Source organism: Aythya ferina, assembly GCF_964211825.1.
Source record: "Aythya ferina genome assembly, chromosome: 12".
Lineage (NCBI taxonomy): Eukaryota > Metazoa > Chordata > Aves > Anseriformes > Anatidae > Aythya > Aythya ferina.
The window spans coordinates 19,483,318-19,506,823 of NC_140308.1; the positions used below are offsets into that span (position 1 = coordinate 19,483,318).

Below are 23,506 nucleotides of genomic sequence, written 5' to 3' on the forward strand. Positions count from 1 at the left end.
GGGCAGTTACTGCTGGCAGCTTGAATTTGCCTGCAGGTCATTAGTGTGGATAGGATGCTAATAAGCTTTCTGAGCTGTGTTATTCTCCTGGCACTGTTTTTAACTTATTTTGCACTTTGAAAAACCAATGCCTTTTAATTCTGTGAATGTATTAAGGTCTTGCATAAATTCATTGATGAGATTTCTTCATAAATTTTCTCCTTGATTCCAAAAGCACCATTGCTCTTGTTGTGAGATATATTTTCAGAATACTAAATACATTTGGGGTAATGCACACCCTTTGAAGTACCCTAAGATCTATTGCACTGTTCTCTGGAATTTGAAGAAACAGACACAGACAGAGATTTTCATTTATAACAGTAGATTTTTATGTGAAAATCTTTCACTGTAGTATATTCTAAAATTTAAGTGCTGTATATGAAGCATATACATGTATTTATCTTCTTTTTACTTCTTTTTCTTCTCTTTTCTTATTTCTTTGAGTTACATTTAGTTTGGATCTTGTCATCAACTCCATTCTCTAGTCTTACAATTTGGGAAGTTTGGTTTTTAACCTTGTATATTTAAATTGCTCTGTGTAGGTATTCAAAGAGGATTTTGAAAAGACATTGGAGATTTGCTGAGTATGTCAATGTCCAAAGACCTTCTCTCTTGATTCCATTCATATTTACCTTTTAACTTCATAGTGGAAGCTTTTATAATTTGTCAGGAGGGATGAAAGCTGATTTCTCTTCCAGTGCTGCACAAGGCACTGTCATAGCTAAAGGTATTGATAGATAGCTTCCAAACTGCTTGGAGCTTTTTTCTTCCCAGGTATTAGGGGCAAGGCTTGATCTAAGAACATAGTTCTCCTGCACATGTTTGTTCAAGATCAGTGAGAGCAGTGATTGTAGAGCAAAATGAAGTGGGAATAAAAACTCTTTTGGTGTGACATTAGTTTTGACCTTTAAGAATTATTTTCTGAATGACCAGTGGGGACCTACACCCGGGAATAAGTCTGTGGAAAGGAAATCAAGCATCTCGGATGTCCACTATATCCACAGAAAACTAGACACAACATCTCTAAATGTTGTACTTCTGACACAGGCCAAAAGTTGCTTTGAGTTGCATTATAACTAATCCAGTCACTTGAAGTCTTGGTTAAAATGTATTCATAACACACGTTGAATGGTTAAAAAAAAATCTGGGCAGTTGTATACGAAGAGAAATGGAGCTTTTGTAAGAGAGTGATGAAACATTCCCAGACATTTTTTCCAAACATATTTCTCTTTCAACTAGATGGTGGTAGTATTAAAAATAGCTCAAAGACAACTTTTACTTCCCTTTGTTGCCTTGGTAGAATAAAAGCGAATGATATCTGAGACTTCTCAGGATTTTTAAGTCCCCAAAATATTTGATTTTCATTAAATATATCATTGATTCATCTAGATAATGCCTTTCTCCTCTGTCTGCTTACCAGACAGCTAAAATGTGTAAATCCTCAATACACATTATGTTGAATCTATTTTCACTGAGTACATATGTTCTTTTATTCTATGATTATTTGTAAATTGAGTTTTAATTTTTGTTTTGTTCTGTCACTTGTCTTTTTATTTAATCTCATTTTTAAATCCTTGTGTGTTCAGAAGTCCTAGCAATGACACAATGGCATCTTGACACGTTGTGAGAGCTTTAAGATGTGGAAGACAGTGCCAACCAACATCCCCTGTGGTTTGGGATAATGCTGTTCTGACAATGGTGCTTTACTGTAACACATTTTTATGGTCTGTGCAATTCTTGTAAAGGTTTAAAAATACCAATCAAATATTAATGACAAAACCCTGACATTACTTTAAATAGATAAATCAATAAGAGTGATGCTATGGTGTTCTGGAAGGGTTTCAATTCAGCAGAAGGGTGATTTTCTTGTTGCTGTGGACAGTTGTGTGGGAGTGATGCCAGCTATGGGGCTGCTGGGGACAGGAGGGCCAGAGGCCCGGGCACATCTGATGCTGGGGAAGGTGGGCACTGTGGCATGCCAGGCACTTCTGGCATGGTTGCTGATCCTGCCCTGTGCATGGGGCAAGTGCTGCAGCTCATGGCCTTGTCACGGCCCCTGCAAACCCCCCTTGCCTTGACTTCAGCCATGCTTTTGCTGTCATTTAAGGCCAGAATTGCATGAAGGCTTTAAGTCATCATTGCTGCTCAAAGAGACTCAGGGTCTGCTGTCCCCTTTCTTCAACCAGTGGGGTTTGAGCAGCTACATAGAGACCTGGGCTGTTGGGTTGAGCCAGGCTGGCAATAAGCTGGCAGGAAAAATAATTAATGGTGTATGGTCTGAGTCCTCCCTGCTGGATGTGTTCCTGGTGTGTATCCATGATTCCTGTGTACCCAAGAAAACTGATTTTGATGGTAATTCGATAATTTCAAATTCAATTTTGAAATCATTGTTTAAAGCTGCTGCTCGGCAAGGCGTAGCAGATGAGCTCTACATAAACAACTCGCAGCATCACCATTCCTCATTCTGTCTCTGTGTGTGAGATATTTACTGCTGTGCTCTGTCTAGTACATGAAATAAAACTTGATGAAAAATAATTTCTCATTTTTGGAAGGGGGTGCTTCTTGGTCTAGTTAGGGCAAGAATAATCATCTATTCTCAAAAAAATACCAGTAGGCAATGCAGCTGGTCTTATGGCAGCTCTGTATGGTGGCTTCTGGTTTGTGTGTAAGAACCAGCACTGGGAGATATGTTATATAGCCTAGTGGTATCCTTGCCTCCAGTGTTGGAGAAAGATTTTGTTAAAAAAATAATCTTGATAAAGTGTTTTTTTGTTTGTTTGTGTTTTTAATTAGAAAATGCCCTTTCTTTGATACCAAAATGGTCTAAAAAAGTGGTGAATGATTTTTATTTTTTATTTTTTAATACTTTTTAGGGATTTTTGACAAGCTCCATGCTTGATTTGTATTTTTAAAATATTACTACATATACATGTATTATGCGATATAATTTACAACATAAAAGGAGAGGAATGCAACATCAGAACAAAATATTTAGGATGTCCTTATTTTATACACAAAGCAATTTGTTGTTTAGAATTTTAATTTTGTAAGGTATGTCTCCAAGCTGGTTCATTTCAAAACTTTCTGTGCAGTGGGAATTGTAGAGTTTGACCAGGTCTAGCTGGAAGGCTCAGCTCCTTGAGCAATCTAGTCATAGAGGGAAGTGCAAGCCACATACCACTGCCATATGGAGAGAGTTAGTCTTAACAGGATTTTTATACTGCAGAATATTTGGATGTGATTGTTAGGTTTTGCGCAAGAAATAAAATGCACAGTCCCTAACCAGGAGCTGCCACAGGGGGCTGGGAGTGAATACCCTGACTTACATTCACTTCTCCATCAGAAGGGGAATTTTCAGCTCCCTTCACCGACCTTGCAAGTTGTTTCTGAGGCTGCTCGCTGGGTGGGCAATTGCTGGCAGTATTTTTTGCCTTGCTTCTGCCATGGGTATGGGAGCTGGCATTTAATCGTCAGTGCTCCCACCAGAACACAAACTGGTAAGAGCTTGTCCAAGAGGCAATGTTTCTTCTTGTTTCTCTTTCATACTGCCTTGCCTGCAAGTCACTCGCTAAGAAAGGCAGGAGGGATTTGCATTCCCCTCTGTCATTCTGAGCTCACCCCTGCTTGGGAAATCAGATTAAGAAGACAATGATGGGACTTGTGAATTTGCTGTATGAGTATTCACACAATTGGAAATTGGGTAGGATCTGCAAAAACAGTATCTATAATTAATGCATAGGAAATGCTTATGTTCTTTTCCTAGTCCTCTAATTAGGATAAATGTATGTATTTCTACACAGCTCATTAGGAGAGAGCATGGGAGTCAGCTGAATACATGTGGAAAGGGGGAGTTATCTTTAAAAACAAAGTAAGCGATGAGGTTAGTGCATACTAGCGTAATGCTTAAGTACTCAGGAGCTCAGGGAGGCATGACTAAACTGCTGTAATAGCTTGGGAGCTGCAAAATACAAGAAGTGGAATGAGTGACTGGTAAGTAATAATGGCAGTCCTTTTTTCTTGATCCTCCTTTTCCCTTTCTTTTCACTTGCAAATCATGAATATTCACAAGTCTGCATGAACTACATGTTCAGCATTCCTGCTGTGGGCTGCCATGGTTAACACTTTTGCTTTTATGGTCCTATTGATACTAAAAGGCCTTACTTAAATGTATTCAAAGGGTGAGTTTACTTTTTCTTTCACATGCTACTCAGCTAACTTTATTTACATAATGCCCCAGTGACTGGTTCAGCTGCTCTAATTTCCTTTGTACTCCCACAACTACCTCTCAAGGTTACTGTTAGGCTCTATCAGTCATTAGTTAAGATTTGGATTATTATTTTTTTTAACTCTTCAAACAGTTTTCCTGGATTATAACTTGCCAGATCCCATGGGTTTAGATTCCCATTTCAGTTTAGACAGTTATTATGGTGATATTATTATAAAAATTATTCATTTGTGTAATTTGTGCTGGAAAGGATGGATACAGAATTTAGGGCAGGAAGGCAAGAAAGGAAGTTGTTCTGTATGAAGGAGAGCAGCAGGAATGCATGGTGCTCAGCCTGGGGAAAGTGAAAAGCCAGCTGAGAGCTTTTGGGGCAGACTGACATGGGTAGCATTGTGGTGGTTGTATGCTACCTAACTGATCAGGAAGAAGATATACATGAAACCTTCCTCAGACAACTGGAAGAAGCCTCATGTTTGCAAGCCCTGGTCTTCAGGGTGTACTTTCGCCATCTCAGTATCTGCTGGAAAGGCAAAGCAGCAGGGCACCTGCATCCAGGAGGGTTTTGGAGTGCATCAGTAGTAACTTCCTAACACAGGTGGTTGAGGAACCAATGAAAGGAGGCTCTGTGCTGGACCTGATATCTACAAACAAGAAAGAACTGGTTTGGGGCAGCCTTGGCTGCCACAACCATGATCTGAATCCATGATCTGAATCCACGCAGGAGTCTGCATGGATGAACAAGGAGCTCCTGGAAAACAAAACAAAATAAACAAACAAAAACAAACACGGAAAGTTAGCTTGCAAGTGGTTGAAGCAGAGTCAGGTGACATAGGAGGAATAGAAAGAGAATTGGAGTATGTGTGGGTTGCTCCAGACACACGACGCGAACCTACTGCCACACTTGCTTCTGTGTGGGGCCGATGAAGCATTTGAGCTGAGCATTTGGCATAGGCATAAATACCCTTTTTGGCTCTGCACTGTCCATTTAGCAAAGTGTGGAATTATGAAGCGAGCTTAAAGTGACTGAACTGGATCCAGTAAACATCCAGTGCACTGATGATATTTGGCTGGAAGATGAAATAATTAAGAAAGTTTACATATTCACTAATTTTTCAGAGATCCGGGGTATAAGTGACATCTTTTAATGTATTCAGAAGTTACTTTAAAACACTGATACTACAAATCTCAAATTGGCTGCCTTTATAATGACTTTGTTTTTCTTTGCTAGAATTATGAAAAAGTTTCTAACACACGTTATCTGTCAGTCAGGTTTTGAATTGTATGCAACTTAGAGGGAAAGAGGATATCTCTGGGCTCAGATAAGGCCACAATCTTAATAGACTTGTCTTGGAATAGCTTATTTGCTGTTCTTAACTACTAGCTACAGACAATGTAAAAATAATTGCACTGTTCTGGAAGGTGTCCATGGTCTAACTACCTATTGTAATTTATTAGGGATACCGTATCTATATTAATCTGACACCATATTTTGCAAAGAAAACTTTTTCAAAACGAAAAGGGAACATTATAATATATTTGACATTTTTTTCTTTTATGTCTATAGTTGCTGTTGTAATTAAAGAGCATGAAATCATGGCGAAGAGAAGAGGAAACAAACTACTCTCAAAACCCAATATGAGGTTGTAAACACTTGCCTCAGATGGGAAGAGGTTGTAAAAATAAATACATAAATAAATAAAACATTTAAGATAAAAATGAGGTGAAAAAAAAATGCCACAGTGCTTAAAGAAACAAAAGGATGTGTCTTCCTGTTGCACTTGTCTTTTTCTTGTAAAGTGCTGTGGATACTTCTTAAGACTTGGACATTGGTAGCGATGTTATCCAGGTGCAGAGCAGTTGTGTGACATCTGCAAGATCTCATTGCATTTGGGTTTGGTTTAGGTTTTTAGATTTTTTTATTAACTTATATTGCTTAACTTATTTAAATGCTAGCCCAAAGCCATGTAGGTATGAAGTTTTTGTAGACCTATCTGAAATATAGATGTTGTATACTACATGCTGACCATTACATGGGAAAAATAGTAAGGCCTTTCTAGCCTTCTGTTCTACACTTTCTTGCAATCTTTATCTGCAGCCTGTGTTACTGCTTGTGTGGCTGTTACGGTTGGTTTTTCCATTATTTTCTTCTTCCTAAGGACCCACAGAGAGACCTTTCTTCTCAAGTGAAATGCAATGTTTAATTCTGTTATCTGCTTCAGCTCTGACCACAGATCATTATTGTTCAAGATCATTTGCTCACTACTGCTGGTATCTAAAAATGTGAGTACACTGCTCATGCTTCTGAAAATACTGAGATCTCAAAAGTTGTTGCTTCTGATTCTTTTAGTGTTACCTGGCAGAGAGAAACAGCACTTGTGGCACTATTGTATAAGCTTTTTATTGAAAGGTCCAGTGAGTACAGTGAAAAGAAATTGGTACATGTGTATTAAAAAGTGGGTGTAACTGAGTATGCATTCCAGGCAAGGAGAAAAATAAAACTGAATGTATCTAAAGCTGCTGGGAAGCTTTAGCTGATGTTTTTATGTTGTTCACTCTTAATGTCTATGCATTAGGACAATTTCAGTATGCGGTAACACTTTGCCATCTTTTTATGTTATTTGCTTAGCTTCAATGTGTCTATACTTTACTTTTGAATTTAGTGATTTATTCCTTACATAGAGGTAATTTGTTCTCCCTGTATGATTTTCCATATTCTGTAAAATTCCAGGCAGCATTCTGGGAGGACTTTTAACAGTTCTCAAAATTGTGTTGTGAATGCCTAAGATTTGGATATTGCTTTCTCTAATTAACCTGGCTTGTATGTATTTTGGCACCCAGTATGCATGGTTCTCTCTATTTCATAGCTATGATCTCATTGTGTATGGTGCGCTTCCTAGGACCCAGCATAATAAAGGTTCCATGCTTTTATGTCTACAGTGCTTAGAGTAATAATAAAACAAGTGTGGGATTAAATATTGTAAACATGCATGTGAGAAACTCCATGTCTCCTCAGTGTGCTTACTGGGATTAATTACACGTATCCCATGGGCTCCAGACCTGATAGTATAACATTTGTGCTGATAAGCATAATTATTCCTGCAAGTCATCTCCCTTTCTTCATTGATTCTAAGTCATTACAAGGTAGGCAGATAGGGGAGAAAAAAGAAAGAAAAATTAAAAAAAAAAATGTCCTTTTATTCCTGACACATAAGAGAACATTTCTAGGGATGCTAGAGGAAATACAGAACTCGTCTCATGAAGCTGGATGCACATTATCCAATCTCAGCCTGATAGTTTTCTTCCACTGGGTTAGAGTTGGAAACAATATATGTTGCAATAAAGAGTGATGCCCTGCTTCATTCAATTTTAGGTGGTATTCAGCTCCGTAAAAATGAAGAAATTGGTCACACCCAGTTGTTTAATAGCAAGGTATCTTGAAAATCATTGCCATTCTACTTCCAAACTTCAGTGCTTTGGAGTGTTGCAGCATTTCTTTCTGCAGCATCCTTCCTGTTTTAGGTAATAGCAAACAGCAGATAATGCTAGTGGTAGCACTGAATTTTAATTACTTTCTAGGTGAGTGATGATTTGCTGGCATTGCCAAATAGTCTCAGTGGATTGGATTGTGCAGTGGGGGCTGTATATCACAGATGAAAATCTGACAGAAGACTTCAAATCATTTTGTCTCTTGCTTGCTCGTGTGCAATTTTGCAACCTCTTCCTGTGAGTGGGTTCAGCTAGGTTTGAAATCAGTCTTCTATTCAGGTCACATTCATTTTTATTTATTTATTTATTCTTAATAGCTTTGGGATATGTTGAAAAAAATGTATATGGTTTAACTAGGACTAACCTGAATAAACCATTTTTCCTTATCTTGAGACTTTGCATGTTTTATCATGTAAATTATGATGAATGCTCCAGTACAACCTTGTGTTTAATTCATTAACGTGGTCTGACTATAACTGCTGTCTGTAACCCAGAGTACCTATCCAATACTGAAGACTTGATGGATGTGATAGTCAGAAGTCTTGGCAAGTGCCTTGACAGCAAATACAGAGCTTTGGTATCCTCCTTAGAAATAATCTTTCTTTTGGCAACTGTATTGTGATTTGTTATCATTTACGGAAGCAAGCAATACATTCCAGATAGATATAGCTCATTTTGATCGGCAAACAAAATGACATTGAAAAGTCTGTTTCACACAAAGGACTGCCTTTGTCAGTAGAAGAAAGCCCCTTTATGCTGAGCAGGTTTTGATGTGATTTACTCCCAGGCAAACCCAAACGAAACTGGGGGAGTAGGATGATTTAAGCCTATCACTTCAGCTCAAAAATCTGTGAATTTTGATCTTTTTTCCTCATTTCAATTTGGAGCAAATTAAAATGAAATTATGTAATTGCTCCTGAATATAACTGTTGTTGTCCAGCTGTATCATCCGTGGTTCATGTATTACAGCAGCCGTGATTCATACTTTATGAATTCTAATATAAGTACATTTGTAAATGGTTTTATTATCAGTTTAATCAATTGAAGCAAAATACATGATTGTGATGCAGTAGTAAGCAGAGAGACCTACAGACTTGTCCTTCTAGTCATTGGGAATTGGCATGCAGATGCTAAGAGAACAAAGAGGGTTCTAATATGAACTTACAAGCAACCTGGCCATCAGGATTATGAAAGTAAGTACTTAACCCATGTGTTTCTTGGTTGATCAGAGTGTGAGAGTCTGAGAGCTGGCAATGTGAAAATGTCTGATCTTTTTGTTGTCTTGCATCCCTGTTTGCCAGGTTCAGAGGCAAAGACTTCCCCATTATGAATAAGGTCCCTGAGTCCAATTGATGTGTATCAGAATTTGAAACTGGAATCAATGCTCAGCTTGCATATACTTCGATCTGTGACATGTATATTTTTGTTATTCAAACACTTAATAACATTTTACCACATTACTTACAACAGTCCCTGCAGTCATGCTGTCCATTTGAAAGTGTTTCCAGGGTAACATACATATTTTTAAACTGAATTGGTAGATCAGAAGATTTAGGGAACTGCTGTTTTAAACAGCAAAACAAAAAATTTAATGGTGAAAGAAATACGGCATTTTGAAAATGTGAAAGTAAACATCCTGCAGGCTCTGGGTATGAAGCTGTCGAGAGCAGTTTATGCAAGCAGCTTTGTCACTGAAGAAGAAGTAAAGCCTAATAATTTTTTAATAGGCCTATAAATCTCTCTTATGATATGCAGCTACTGTAAACACTTCTTCCATATTTTTCCAAGTATTTATGCAGTGTTGTTAAGTGTTGTTAAAGAGACATGATTGCCACAGCTCTCTTTCCCTCTGAAGGGGTTGCCAGCTTACCAGGGGGTGGCTAGAGGGTGTGGAGAGTGCACAGGGCAGGGGAATACAAGCAAATTCCCAAAGGAAAGTAGCGTTATAGATATTTTTATGAAACTTGTAGGTAGTCCCACAGTTACAGGTGCTAGCTTGTGACTCAAGTCCCAGGGAACTGCAGGCACAGACCCCAGTGTGTCCTGCAGTCTGTGCACTACCGGATTGGGATGGAGAAAGCCCCAGTGGCTGCCCAGCATTCATACCATGGCCATATCCAGCCCTGATTCCTATTTTACCTAAACTGTACAGTACTCGTATAACAAAACTTGAATTTCAGAAAACTCTGAAACTAAAGGAATGAAGTATGTAACTCAGATTTGTAGCAGAGTCCTGCACTGGAGAACTCACTCTGAATAGATTATAGCTTTGGTGGGGTTCTGGGTCCAGAACAAAACTGTTGAACTTTTTTATAATGAGAAAATTGAAAGCCTAGTTCTCTTCTTTGATTCCCCTTTCAGGCTTCAATTGGTGGACGTAATAATCTTGATTCACTAAAGATGTGAGTTGCATAAAATACGACAGCCCTCAGCCCTAGCATAATGCATCGTCTCTTAGGGATCTGTGTTCTGAATATTTTCAGCTAAGGATCAAATGGGTATGCCTGTCGTGAGTAACTTTTCTTTATGCCTGAGGAAGGAGACAGTGCATGTTTCAATGTGCGGACTGTTCTGGTGCTGCTTAGATTTCCAAGTCTTTGGAGTTAGATAGAAAGCAAGGAACAGGACAGTTCAAAGAATTTCTGTATTGAAGTTCTCTTAGTATTAAAAAAAAAAAAAGAAAAAAAAGAGAGAGAGAGGGTGAGAGTTTTGTCAAAAAACATAAACTAGGCCGTAGAGACCCAAGTAGAAATCCTGCATCCTGGTGACACGCGGAAAAGATTCCACAACCATAGGACACAACCATAGGATTGTAAAGTAGGTAAATTTTATTGCAGTGCACCAGGCGCACTAGGAATAGCTTCCCTCAAAAAAGTGCGCACCTGCCTGGTCATCTCTCACAGTTTTATACATGACTACTGATATATATTACATGAACTCTAATACATATTCATTATTTTCCCCAAAAAGGGACCAATTCCAAGTACTCATTTCCATACTCCCCACCCTTAGCTCCTCCCAGTTGCACCTGCACAATGTAGCCTGGTGGTTGCGGGCAGGGGTCTTTCAGGATGAAGGCAACGAGGAAGAGGAGGTTAAATTTTTTACCTTTCTGGACTTTGACCTTCTGTTGGACAGTATTTAGGCCTTTTTAACTTATCTTTGCCTTGTTTCCTGCCAACAAGTCATTCATCCTTCCCTAACGAGTTGTCCATCCTTCCCTCATCATCCATTGGCCTTGAGTGAAATCACAGAATCACAGAATTTCTAGGTTGGAAGAGACCTCAAGATCATCGAGTCCAACCTCTGACCCAACGCCAGCAGTCCCCACTAAACCATATCCCCAAGATATCTTCCTTCTTACATCTGCTTCTCATAAGGTTCTCATCTACATCCCCGATAATTAGGATATTTTACCATATATGTAGCTAAATATTAATTTGGATAACTTTTAGCATCTTCCCCATCTCACTGGAATTATTTTGTTTAAATTTTAAATGTGAGACTATGAAAGCTAATTTTCTCAAGATATCATATCGCATTGTACACAGCACACATCAAGGAGACAGTTCAACTGCCTTTCAAGTGTCACTGTCCCTTGTGTGAAGCATAGAAGTGAAGTAGAAAATTGGCCCAGGCATGTGATGTGGTTTAGGAGGGATTTTAAAAGAACAGCATTAAGCAGTGATATACATCAGGAGCTGCGTGCTGAGGTACTGCCTTGGAAAACATAGTTGGTGGAAATACAAGGTCTTGGCCCCACTTTGCATATAAGAGATTCAGTGAAGGTCCTTGACATCGGGCTGAACTGCACTCAGGCTGGGGCTTAGCAACACCTGGATCTGTCTGCAGAGAGAAAACTGCCATTATTTTAATGCTCATTTGAAGGAGTCTGAACTGAAGACTAAGAGTGTGTATCATTTCCTGAGTATCTGTAAACAGTCTCATGATTTATGTTAAAATAAAGTTGTGCAGGAGCACTGCATTATGCTGTGCATGTTGCTTTCCAGCAGAGTGGCTGCCAACCCAGTTAATCAGACTGAGTGGACGACACCCAGCTGTGAAAGGTGAAGACTAGCTCTATTTTTTCTAAATGCACTTTAAGCTTTTCTTGCCAGACAGATACTTTTTTTAGAGAGAGCTGTGAGTTGATGGTGATGGTGGTGGTGAGTGTGAACTGTGGAGACCCACTCTGGAGAAAAATGACATCACCTGTACAAAAGCTATCCTGTGTGCTCTCCAAGCACCACACACTGCTGGTGGGTTGGGAATGAAACACAAGCAATGCAAGCCAGGCCCCACATGTCTGAAATGTTAATGGATTGCTTTTCAGACAATAAATGATCTAAGGTGAAGCCTTGGTAAACATATAAAAATAATAATAAATTGTTTAAACAAAACAGTTTTCTTTTCTTGGTGAAAAATACAGTAAGATTACACTCTTTTATACTTGTGTTTTTCTTTGTAAAGAAATCAGCTCACTGTAATGCTTCCTATATCCTGACATGTTATAGCAATTAGAAACAAATTATATAAATTACTTGATTTTTGTATGCAGAAGTGAAACCTTGGCCCTATCCTAAATCAGTGACATTTTTTCACCTGAGAGCTTTCTGTCTTCTAAAGACTGCATAGCTGACAACCTGGAATTAAATCCTCTCACTTAAACTGCTGCTTTTAAGGACTTATCCTGCATGGGCTATAAAAATTCATAGTCAGGATTAGAAAAGTTGTATAATTAAGTACCACTTAGCAAAAACGATAACCAGGATCTAAATATGAAAAACAAATCTTCAGTTCTCTAAAACATATGTATGCTTCCACATTTTTCTTAGTCACTCACCTCTACTCAAGCTGCTGCCAAGATTATTTCTCTCTTATTTAGAGTTTGAATTTTATTTTGTACTCAGTTGTTCTCTGCTGTAGTTTTGGTTGGCCTTTGGGGTACAGTAAAAACATCGCATCGGTCTGCTGAAAAACTAGCTGCATCTGCATTTCATCTGGCAAGATCCATGCCTTCGTTAATTGAATAACAGAGGAAAAAACAGAGTGCAAAAGGAGAGGAATCTCAGCCCAGATATATAAGGAACATCTGAATCATTTACGAAATAACTCCCTTTTTCATTTTTTTTTTTAAGATAAAAAAAAAAAAAGATTATTTATTTTTAGCCAAGGGAGCACTGCCACACACCTGCAGATGCAGGCAGGGGGAGCTTAAGGATCACAATCCAGTTCTGCTTGTTGCATTACTTCACTTTTCCAGTGTTGCGTTAGGTGGAGTCTGGGGCTGCTGCTGTTATCAGCGAGTCACACAAGTAGTTATCAGGTACAGCTGTGACCCAGTTATTCCTAGTACTATAGCTTATAATTCCCTAAAATCCAGAAGAAGAGAAGCCAATCCTTGAAGTGTGATGAAGGCCAGCAGGGATGCTGACGTTAGAGGTGACTCGCCTGGTGCACCACAGGCTGGGAACAGGCAGCATTTCAACTCTCCACACAGTGGGCATCCAGCCTGTTTGCTGAAGTCACGGCAGTGGGCATTTGTGCCATTCTCACTGGTAATGGTAGCTTCCTTCTACTTGTATCGCCATAGCAGAACTGGAAGCAGTGCTATGAGATGGCTGTCGGGAGCCCTGCCCCATATGCAGATGTCAGTCCAAACTGGAGGAACCTGCCATGCTCTGCATCCCTCTGTGTGCGTCTTGGTCAAGGCTTTGACTGGAGACTCTTCTTTGGCATTTGTCTGATTTTCTCAGTTTGATAAAACCCAGTTATAGCTTCAGTATACATGCTTTTTTCCCCCTTAGAACAGTTAATAACTGTGCCCTTCTATAACGTTAACTAGCTACACATCTGTTACTCTCAACCTCTAAACAGGCACTATTTATATTTCAAGCAACCGTATTTGTGGCATACACAGGGAGTGTGGGGCTTTTTCTGGATTGCATTGTGCTGAGGGCCATATGTAAGAGAGGGCACAAACCGAAGGGAGCTGGGTGAACTGGAGGCCCAGTGATGGAGCAGGCGTGGACCTCAGGAAAGGACCTGTCAGAGTGCCATGGGGAAGGCCATGGCCTTGAGAGGCAGGGACAGGGCATCTATCATCTCCATAGCTAACTAGCATTTAATTATGGAAGTATTTGGCATTGTCACAGTTTCTCTTTCAAATGGAAGCAATCTCTGAATTTCTTTGTCCCCAGTGGCCCAAAAGACATAATGCAAGCTAAACCTGTTTCAGGCACTTTGGCTGACATCATGATTGCCAGACTTCTTTATTAATAATTTATGTCGAAATTTAATTCCTAAAGTAACAGTAATAATAATTCAGATGGTGACAGACTCTTAATTAAAATCACCATAGAAGACTTAAGCTTTTAGCTGCATTGTTCTTCCTACTATCAGTGTGTACTGGAGAGCAACAGTTTGCTAAAATAAAATTAGAGCAGCCTGGTGACAGCTATGAGAGCTGAATGCACTCTATATCTCCCAATGGGCAATGTACATGCATACAGCTAACTGGGAAAAGAGCAAGCATTTCTATTAAGTTTTTGTCTCGAATTATGCTGATTTTAAGGGCAGTATAGGAACAGCTAAGTAACCACCAAAAATTCACAGTAAGCAGCTGTCTGATCTACATTCTGGAAGATTAACCTCCAGACTAATTTTGAGACTAGTACTGAAAATAAAGTGAAGGAATATTGAGTGGAAGGGGAAGCTGGCAAACATGAAAGTCTTCAAAAGGGACTGGCTCTTAGCCAAAGTTATAATTGTTACCAACACAATTCAACCCTAGACATCCTTCTGGAAGAGGTGTAAAGTCTTACACTTAGTGGGAAGCAGCCTCTCAGTTGATGGGTGGGATAGTGTCTCTAAATGGTCACCCACCACTTCTGTCTGTACAGCCTTATTTTCCCTTCTACGGCACTGTAAGGAAAGGGATTAAATGGACCATCGGCTTGACCCACATGGCAATTCCCATTTGTTCTCTGTAGATCAGGAATTGAAACAGTTGTGAACAGTTTCAGTCCACTGATGTAGCAAGTTCCTTGCTGCTTTATTTTACTCTGAAATTGATCTCAGCCACTAGTACATGATAAACAGATGACAAGTAATCGAGTTAATCCAAGAAAGCTTTGGGGCTACATCTGCCACCGTAGGTGTAAAAACAAATGCATGCAAATCCCTTTGTATATCAGGGTGGATTATCTAATTGCTGTCAACCTTCTGAAGCATCTGTTCACTTAGATCTGCTAGGTGGGACTTCTTGTTGTGGGAAGGAGTCACTGTCATTAACTTCTTAGACTGAGATTTGAAGCAATGTAGCACAGGAAGTGTGTGTTATCTGAGACCATACACCCTAAGAAGTAGGAATTATTTTTTAAACTGATGGAAATACTGAATAAAATAGGTGTTTTCTCAAGCATGTAAAAATATATACTTTGTTATAATCCAAGAGTGAACACTAATTTAAAAATGGATGCCCTGTGTGACCCTGTCTTCAGTTCATGACAAAGATATTCTCATATCAAAGCCATGCTTATTTGCTGCTTTCTAGGTTAGTCAACCAAGGTCTAAATAAATAAATAAATAAATACATAAATAAACAAACAAACAAACAAACAAACTGGGATGGAAGGATCTTTTCATCCTCTGTGTTTTCCCTTTTTTTAGGAATAGTCTCCATATAAACTTGAAACAGAGGAGAGTATGATAGTTTACATTATACACAGTTTAACTTCCCCTGGGATTCTGAAAAACAAAAACAAAAACAAAAACCCACGTGTTAAAGTGCCAATATTTTTTGCAAAATGGACACTGATTTTCAAAAAGTTCTACTGTAGTTAGGAAGAGGGAAGACAATGCTGCATGCAATACCAATTCCAATATCTTCATATTCTTTATGCTACTTAATTTGTTTTTCTCAGGTACTTGTGTTATTACAGAGAAACCTAGCTGTGTGAGGCCTCTTTTTTTTGCAATTTAGACTGGGATAAAGTGTTCCTAGGTAACTTCTAGCTCACTGATATGCAAACAGGCAAAATTCTTTCTCAAGCTGACATCAAAGCTAACACTAGATCAAAACCATTTAATGAAAAAACTCATGAGTAAGCTGTTAAAAATGCAACAAAATGGTCAGTAAGCATCTGAAAAAGTTAAAGGACTGATAAAATTCATATGCTAATACAAAGCTGTTTACTTGAAGAAATACAAATCTATCAAATTGTCTGAAGTTGCTATTAAAGTTCATGATTTATTTTTTTCTAAGATGAGAGACATTTCTATTTGAATGTGGATAAATATTCATGTGAGGACTTAATTTGGGAGGAGAAATTTGCCATTAATATCATTATGTCTGTTCAAGATACAACAGGCTGCTGCTTGTATATTGCGATAAGGGTGGTTTCCCTCATGTGAGGAAATGAATATTCATAGCCGTCTTTAAAAACCTTGTTTGTATAGTATATTTCCCTCAATACCTAAACACCTAAAAGACATCTAGACTAAGGATTTCATTTTTTTTCCCTATCCAAATGGATTTCATTTCCGTTTCTTGAAGAAACTTTTTACTAAACAGATATATTTGTCTAATACTCAAGGCTTACAGGAAAAAAATCAGAAGAAGGAAAAATGCACTGGAAGGTTATATCCAGATCAAGTCAATGATTTCTCATGTGACAAGGGAGAAGCAAAAAAAAGCACACGTGAACACACAGATCTAGCTTGCTGATCTCATTGTGGTTGTTTGACCATAGGTGGTTTTTACCTTATGTTTTTCAAGCAGATCTTCTCAAATAAACCTGATATCATTTTTTATTTTGTTGGCAGAAGTAGCTGTACAGTTAAATGTACAGATGATACTGACTCAGCATTGCACAGTACTCCAGTTAAACAAGGGGCTGGTGTACAGTCAAGCCAGTGTGGCCTGCCTTATGAGTTTGTGTCTTGAGTTTGATTTGAAATGAGATAGGGGGTCTCTTCAGCTCCAGAAATATGCCTGTAGCATGTTTAGAGGCTGGGGGTGAGAGGATGTAGCTGGCAAGTGCCTGGTGATCTCTGGTTTCTTGCCTGGTGCCAGCACCTCTCCACAGGACAGCATGTCTGGGGAGAGGGATCTCATCAAGCCAGAGCTGTCAGTCTTCCATGCTTCTCCTCGCTTAGATTCCTCGTAATCAAGAACTGTGTTGCTTAGAGGGTTTTTAATCTGTTCCTGGGTAAATCAAAGGAGGAGGAGCACTCTGGTGTCTTCTTTCTCAGGTGTGTTCTGGTCCTGAATTTTTATCACAGATACACAGTTACTAGACTACTTCTGCACCAGTCCCATTTCCAAATAACTGAAAGAAATACAAATATATGTATTGCAGGAGAAGGTAAAAGATGCCTAATGGGTAGAATGGGGGTGATTTCCTCTAATCAGATAGAGAAAAGAGCTGGATTAATACTCTGGCAGTAGAATAGCAGTTGAATACTGCACACAGATTTCATTGGATTCCCTCCAGGCTTTTTGATGACAGTCTATACCGTAGTGGCAAATGCTGGGATTGTGTTCTCAGAGGAGCAGCACAACAGAATTCACATTTTATGGTTCTGTAACAAATTACTAACTTTTAGTAACCAGTGTGTTAAATGTGTTACCTCATATTCAGAGCCAAAATAGTGAGTGGATGTTACAGATGGTGATATGCATGCTTTTGGAAAGATGATGAATGCCTCCAGCTCTAGCTGCAAATGGCTAACTAATTAATTATTGTACAGTGAGTTCTTGATTATAAGACAGTGGAAATTTACAGAATTAGTTTTGGTTAATGTTTTTTATTCCAGAAACAATAGTTTTTTATTTTAGTATTTATTCACTGAAGGAAATTTACCTGCAGAACAAGCACAGAGTCTGTCTGTGCACCCTGTGAGCTGCCTTCCAAGTAGTGATTAAATACTGAAGGGAGATCATGGGTGATGGCATCCACATGTGGAGTTGTGAAATGCACTCTGAAGGGCTTGTGCATGCAGCTGCAAAGCTGCCAGCCCCGAGGCTCTGGCCAGGCAGGCTCTGCACCATGCCGGGTCTGCAGCTGATGCTAGAGCAGTGATGGCTTTGTTCTTTGGGCAGGTGAGGCATCCAAAGAGAAGAGAGAAAGGGCAGAGGTATCATTTAATTTCTTCCTTGCTTAACAATATACAGATGAAAGAAAGTTGATATAGCAAAATCATTGACATGAGCCATAGGCCATAAGGTTCGAGTATAAACTGTGTCAGAATTAATGGCTGTTAATGGAAATGCAGCCGAGAAGTGGAGGATCCACAGGCAGGCAGTGGTACCAGGGAGAGAGCCAGCAGTAAGGGGGCAGAGGGGTTATGGGCACTGTTCTGGTCAGAATGGGGCTGGGAGACTGGACATGGTGCGACTGCCTTGTAAAAAAGAAAAACTGCACTGAGGAAATAACAGCTTTACCGCTACCTTTTTCTCCTTACTGAAACAGTCCGCAAGATCTCACTTGTTGGATCCCTGTTGAGGCAGAAAGAATCCTAGCAATAACAATAATGACTGAAGCAGAATCCAAAGAACCTGTGCTGCAAGCCAGTCTGGAGATCAACCCACTGCATTCCTTCATGGGGAGGGATATATAGGCTGCTCTCTGAAATACCAACTCTGCACCTCCTGGGAAAGTGTGTTGGCTTTACATATATCATTACGGACACTGAGGGCTTGTTTGCATTTGCTGGAACTATATTTTATTAGTTTGGTTGGATTTCTTAATGGAGACAAATATTTTGAAGTGGTTAATTTACAAGAATAAATATTATTCAGCAGGTTCCTAAAGTCCCCAAGGTAAATAATACAGACATGGTAAAGGCCAGCTCTGTTGTATTAATAATTGATGTTTGGCTTCCTCCTAGCTCAGCTGTAATCTATTCATTCTGCTTTGTAAAAGTGCAATTAGAGCTGAATTATAGTAATCAATACAGCAGCAGCATTTAGAACCAGGGAACATAAATAGAGGAAATTTTGCAAATAGGAAGTTTTTTGAGGCATATTGCAAAAACTAACTTAATTGGATGGAATTTTAAATGATCGCAAAGGATATTAAATTATAATTGATACAGACATTTTCAGAGATTCTCTTTTTAACAAAAAACAAGTCCTAAGAATTTGAATGAAATTATTTCCCTTCCTTTTACTTCTGTCATGTTTCACAGTCAACCCATACACTAATGATGTGACTGGGAAAATGCTGTTTTCTTGCACTTGTGCAAGTATCTACCTTATTTGTGTGTACGTAAAAGGAACAGAGAGGGATGCGATGGGAAACAGGTCCTTCACGTGGAAAATAAGTGGCAGATGTGGGAGGTAGTGCAAATGAACGGTTTAATGGACAACTTGAAGAGGTACAGAGGGAAAAAACAAACAACAACAAAACAAAAACAAAAAAACAGGAAACCACTCACATATGCTACAACCAAAGGAAATGCAGAATTTGTTAGGGAAAAAGAAAAAAAGAAAAAAAAAAAAGATTCTATAAGAAGGTTATAAGAAGGTTTGGTTAAACATCCCAAATATAGAGGCTATTAGGGAAATATTGACAGCGCCCAGACTTTGGTATAGGAAGAAGCAATAGGGAAGGCAAGAACTTGGAAGCACTGTTTCAGATAATGAAAATAAAGCAGTTGCCGTTCTGCAACAAGGTGGAATACAGCAAGCCTGCAGTGCTGTCCTGTGCAGCGCAGGGCTTGCTTACAGCTTGAAACTTTTGCTGAAATATTTCTTGGAGAATCATTGTGGCTTAGCTAGACCCTGTGTGGGATTTTTTAGCCTTGAGGATTTAGGTGTCTTAAAAAGTGGATCATGTTCTCCATCCTTTGTCTTTTCCAAGTATCCTGCTTGTTTTCGTGTTAGCTTGAAACAGCCTTTCTCAGTGTCAGCAAACCCATTCTGGATCCCATGTATTTTCGGGAGCTGGCAAGAATAGTTTGCGTGAGGTGTATTTCTGCATTTCAGTGTTCAGTCTGGTTTAATCAGGCACAAAACCTGTGGCACAGCTTCCCCTAGTACTTCATTTACTCAAGATTATGGACTCTCTAGAGCCAAGGCCTGTCTCTGGTGTTGGATCTTGCCAACATCCAGCTTCTGCCCATGTTGTTGGAGAGAAACAGCAGCATGGGACTGCAGGGGGTCTGTAGGGGTCGATCTGCCAGCAGGGTTTGGGCTGCAGGGTATTGGCTGGGTCCAGAGCTGGTCACAGTCACTGGGAGGCTGTCTGTGACAGCACAAGACCTGGTGATTGCTAATATTAATAATTATCATCATATTCACCTCCTTTAGAGTACTGTGACATTTGAGGTGAAACTAAGTGCTTTCAGTCATTTAGGAAGTGTGTAATGGCTCAATAACATACTTCCCATCGTGTCTTTTGGACTTTATGCAATGACAATAAAAGTATAAAATATGTTTAATTAAAGGGAGAGGCTGATATTATTGAACAAATGTACCAAATAAATAAAGAAAAGTGGGTCTATTAAAATGTCGGTCCAAATTTTGAAGCACAGTTTTAATTTTACTGTAGAAATTTAAAAACAAAACATCAGTTAATTGATGCAATTAATTTTTGATTAATGCAATTAGTTGCTGTTTTTGTGAAGGCAAATAGGGTATTAAAAGGGAGCTACCAAATGAACTAGGCAGGAAAAAGGAGTTATTTAAAATGGTACAGAAGGAAATGCTTCCTTGGTTAGAGCATTGCACATGGAAATTAAGTAAGTAAAGCTCTGTTTAAAACAAATTCACCTGGGAAGCATCAGCTCATCTCTGTGTAATGCATGCATCGTTCTGCATGTGTATTATGTTTTAATAATACTTCCATCTTCCTCTTAGGGCATATTGTCTTCTAATTCAGCCTACTCTAATAAGCCTATCTTGACAGTTGTCATGAAATACTGATTGCTTTTGGTGAGTAGCATATACTGTAATTATTTCCTTTTCCTATCATGGTATAATATAGCTGAGATGCTCCATACATAGAAATGCACCTTCATAGAGTATTCTAATGTGCATTGATTTTTTTTTCTAATTTTTTTATCAACATAATGAAATGATCCCCTTTCACATCATAGAGTAGCACAATGCTTATTGATTTATTGCTGTACCTATTTACATTGGCTTATCAGAAAGGTGCTTCCAATGCATTAGCAAACCCCTGAAGCGCTTCTGGTAATAGCAAAAAGTGCCCGGGCAACTGAAAATGTAAGAAAGAAGGTTTATGGTTTTGTTGTTGTTGTCGTTGTTTGTTTGTTTTTTAAAACTGATATACAGAAGATTCCATTTCCTCAGCCAGGCTGTCTCATGGCTAACCTTCTCCACAGGACAACTGCTTGCAGGAGAATTTAGTTTCTCTTTGGCCCCAGCCTGCTGCCTTCAGCAGCATTTCCCAAGTGTAGGCAGCAGTGCCCTCATTTCCTTGCTTTGTTTATCCTACATAGAAACAATTTCAGTTCATGTGAAGAGACGGAAACTGCTAGGAATTAATCCTACCCTGCAAAAGGAGAATTAGATACTATAGTTCAGCATCAGTTTAAAGACTTTTCCAGAAGCAACATCAATTTAGCATTAGGAAACCATCACGATGTTGTGGTGCACCTACACACCTTCATGCACACCCCATTCAGGAGAAGGGGGGGCAACAAACAAATCAACAAACAAGTCATTCCTACAGTAAATCTCTTCTGATTGAACTTGAGCACAGCACAGTATGCTACAGAAGAATGAATAAACCGATGATAATAACAGAAGCTGATTACATTGTGATGGGCAATAACAGCAAATAGGCCTTATCTTGCAATGTGAAATAGAAACTCATGGCCAAACAAATAATTCTAGATTCCCATAGAGAGCATTTGCAGCAATTTATGGGCAATGACCCTCAAAATTGTGTATTCAGAAAAAATAATTATTTTCAGAAGTGCAGCCTTGGCCCTTAGCATAGCTGAGAATAAGGTATTTGTGTCGCTCAATTGCACATGCAACCTATCATCAAATTTTCATCCCATTCAGAAATGCCTGTGTTCACAATTGGATGCTGATCAGGACCTGTTCGCATATTACCATGTATACTTTTCTTGCTTTGACCATCTACTCTCCCCTCTTCCTTTTCAGAGAAACAATGACTTTTTATCCTCAAGAGAAAAAAGAATTTTAAAGCATTGAAAATGGACTGGGGGCCTAACCCTTTCATCTGAATAAGCTGCACTCCTATAGGTGCACTCCACTTAGAGTACACGGTTTGCTTTATGTGCATGCTTTCATTTGGAAGATGGAGAGCAAGCTGGTTTTCCTTTTTTCATAAAATCCCCAGATTTTAAGCATGTATACACACATTTCTACCAATAGAGAAATAAATATTTTTACAAATTCTTGTTTATTTGTGTAGAAGTACAAATATTTGTGTAAACAGTGGGTTGGTATCAGCTGGGATCTCCCCATACATAGTGTTTCAGCCAGAGTCAATGAAGCACTTAAGCAGGTACTTCACTTTCAGCAATGTCTAGATGATCCTGAATTGTTAGGTACTGACTGCGGGGATGTGGTGAGCTCTAGTACTCTTGGATTTAAAAGCTTAAGTCTGTGCTTAACGTTTTCATTCTTTTTCAAAAGAATGAAAGCTATCTGTGACAATGCTGATTATATTTCTTCTTGAAAGAGTTTAAAAACTAAATTACTTTGTGTATCTTATTAAGAAGTCTGAAATGTCTTTACTCCATTCTTTTCCTGTCCTTTAACAAAATTCACTGAACATTCACAAATGCAACTTACTTTAATAAAATACAGCATTTTATATAAGACAATTAGTCATGAAACTCATTGCTCTGTTTAATATACATGAAAATGCCCCAAACAAAGCATGTAGATCATGCTTCAGTAAGTCTCGGATCCATCAAGTAGGTGTTCCCTGCATATTTTAGTGCAGTAAGTCTCCATAGAGCACAATGAGTGTCATACAGAAAAGCAAAGTAAAATGGATGGTTTTAGTATATTAGCTACTAGGAAGCTGGTAGACTACAAAGACATCATAAATCTGAGGAGGATGATGAGATTCTGGCTTCCTTCCTCCTTGTGCTCCTACACAGGTGCCTTGTACCTATCCACACCTGGACTGGAGCCTCTCTAACAGGCAATAAATGCTGTGGTATGATCATATGGTATGGATATACAAGGAAGGGAAGCTCTCCTTGACCTTGTATCTACTAAGAATCAATCTAGCAACTGATCAGCATCAATTTCTTTCCAAAATCTGAAAAATAATTCCATAAACATAAGTCTCACCCTTGTTTCTTATAGTGGCTATACAAGAAATATATCAGCTCCAAAACTATGAAATAATTCATTTTTTAATTAAAAACATGCTATCAATATCCATACGACAGTTCAACTTGGGTGTTCCTTCCCCATTTTGTTGTACAAGCTGAAAAACTACCCTAAATGAGAAGATTGTTTTTCACTGGTAGCTGAAGAAATGAAATAATTTATTCTAGCTGAGCACGAGTCTAATTTTCTTTAAAAGACAGGAAAGGATTGAAATAAGTCCCAAGAATGTTTTACAACCCTATCAGAATAAAAGATCAAAGAGCCTTAATTCCAACATTGTGCTTGCATAAATCAGCATGAAATATTAGTCTTTCAATGTATTTTTGTATCCTTTAAAAATAAGATGAAATATTACCAAGAAATAAAGTAAAATATGCATCCAACCATATTGTTACAGAAATAAT

At 38.7% G+C, this 23,506-nt stretch overlaps 1 long non-coding RNA gene across 1 annotated transcript; it reads left to right on the plus strand.

Moving 5' to 3' along the window:
• Window positions 1-6,346: 6,346 nt before the first annotated feature.
• On the plus strand, window positions 6,347-22,017 carry LOC311443185. Its single transcript, XR_014697113.1, has 3 exons — window positions 6,347-6,544; window positions 20,616-20,690; window positions 21,894-22,017. It is a non-coding gene; the product is annotated as an uncharacterized lncRNA (long non-coding RNA).
• The last annotated feature ends 1,489 nt before the right edge of the window (window positions 22,018-23,506 follow it).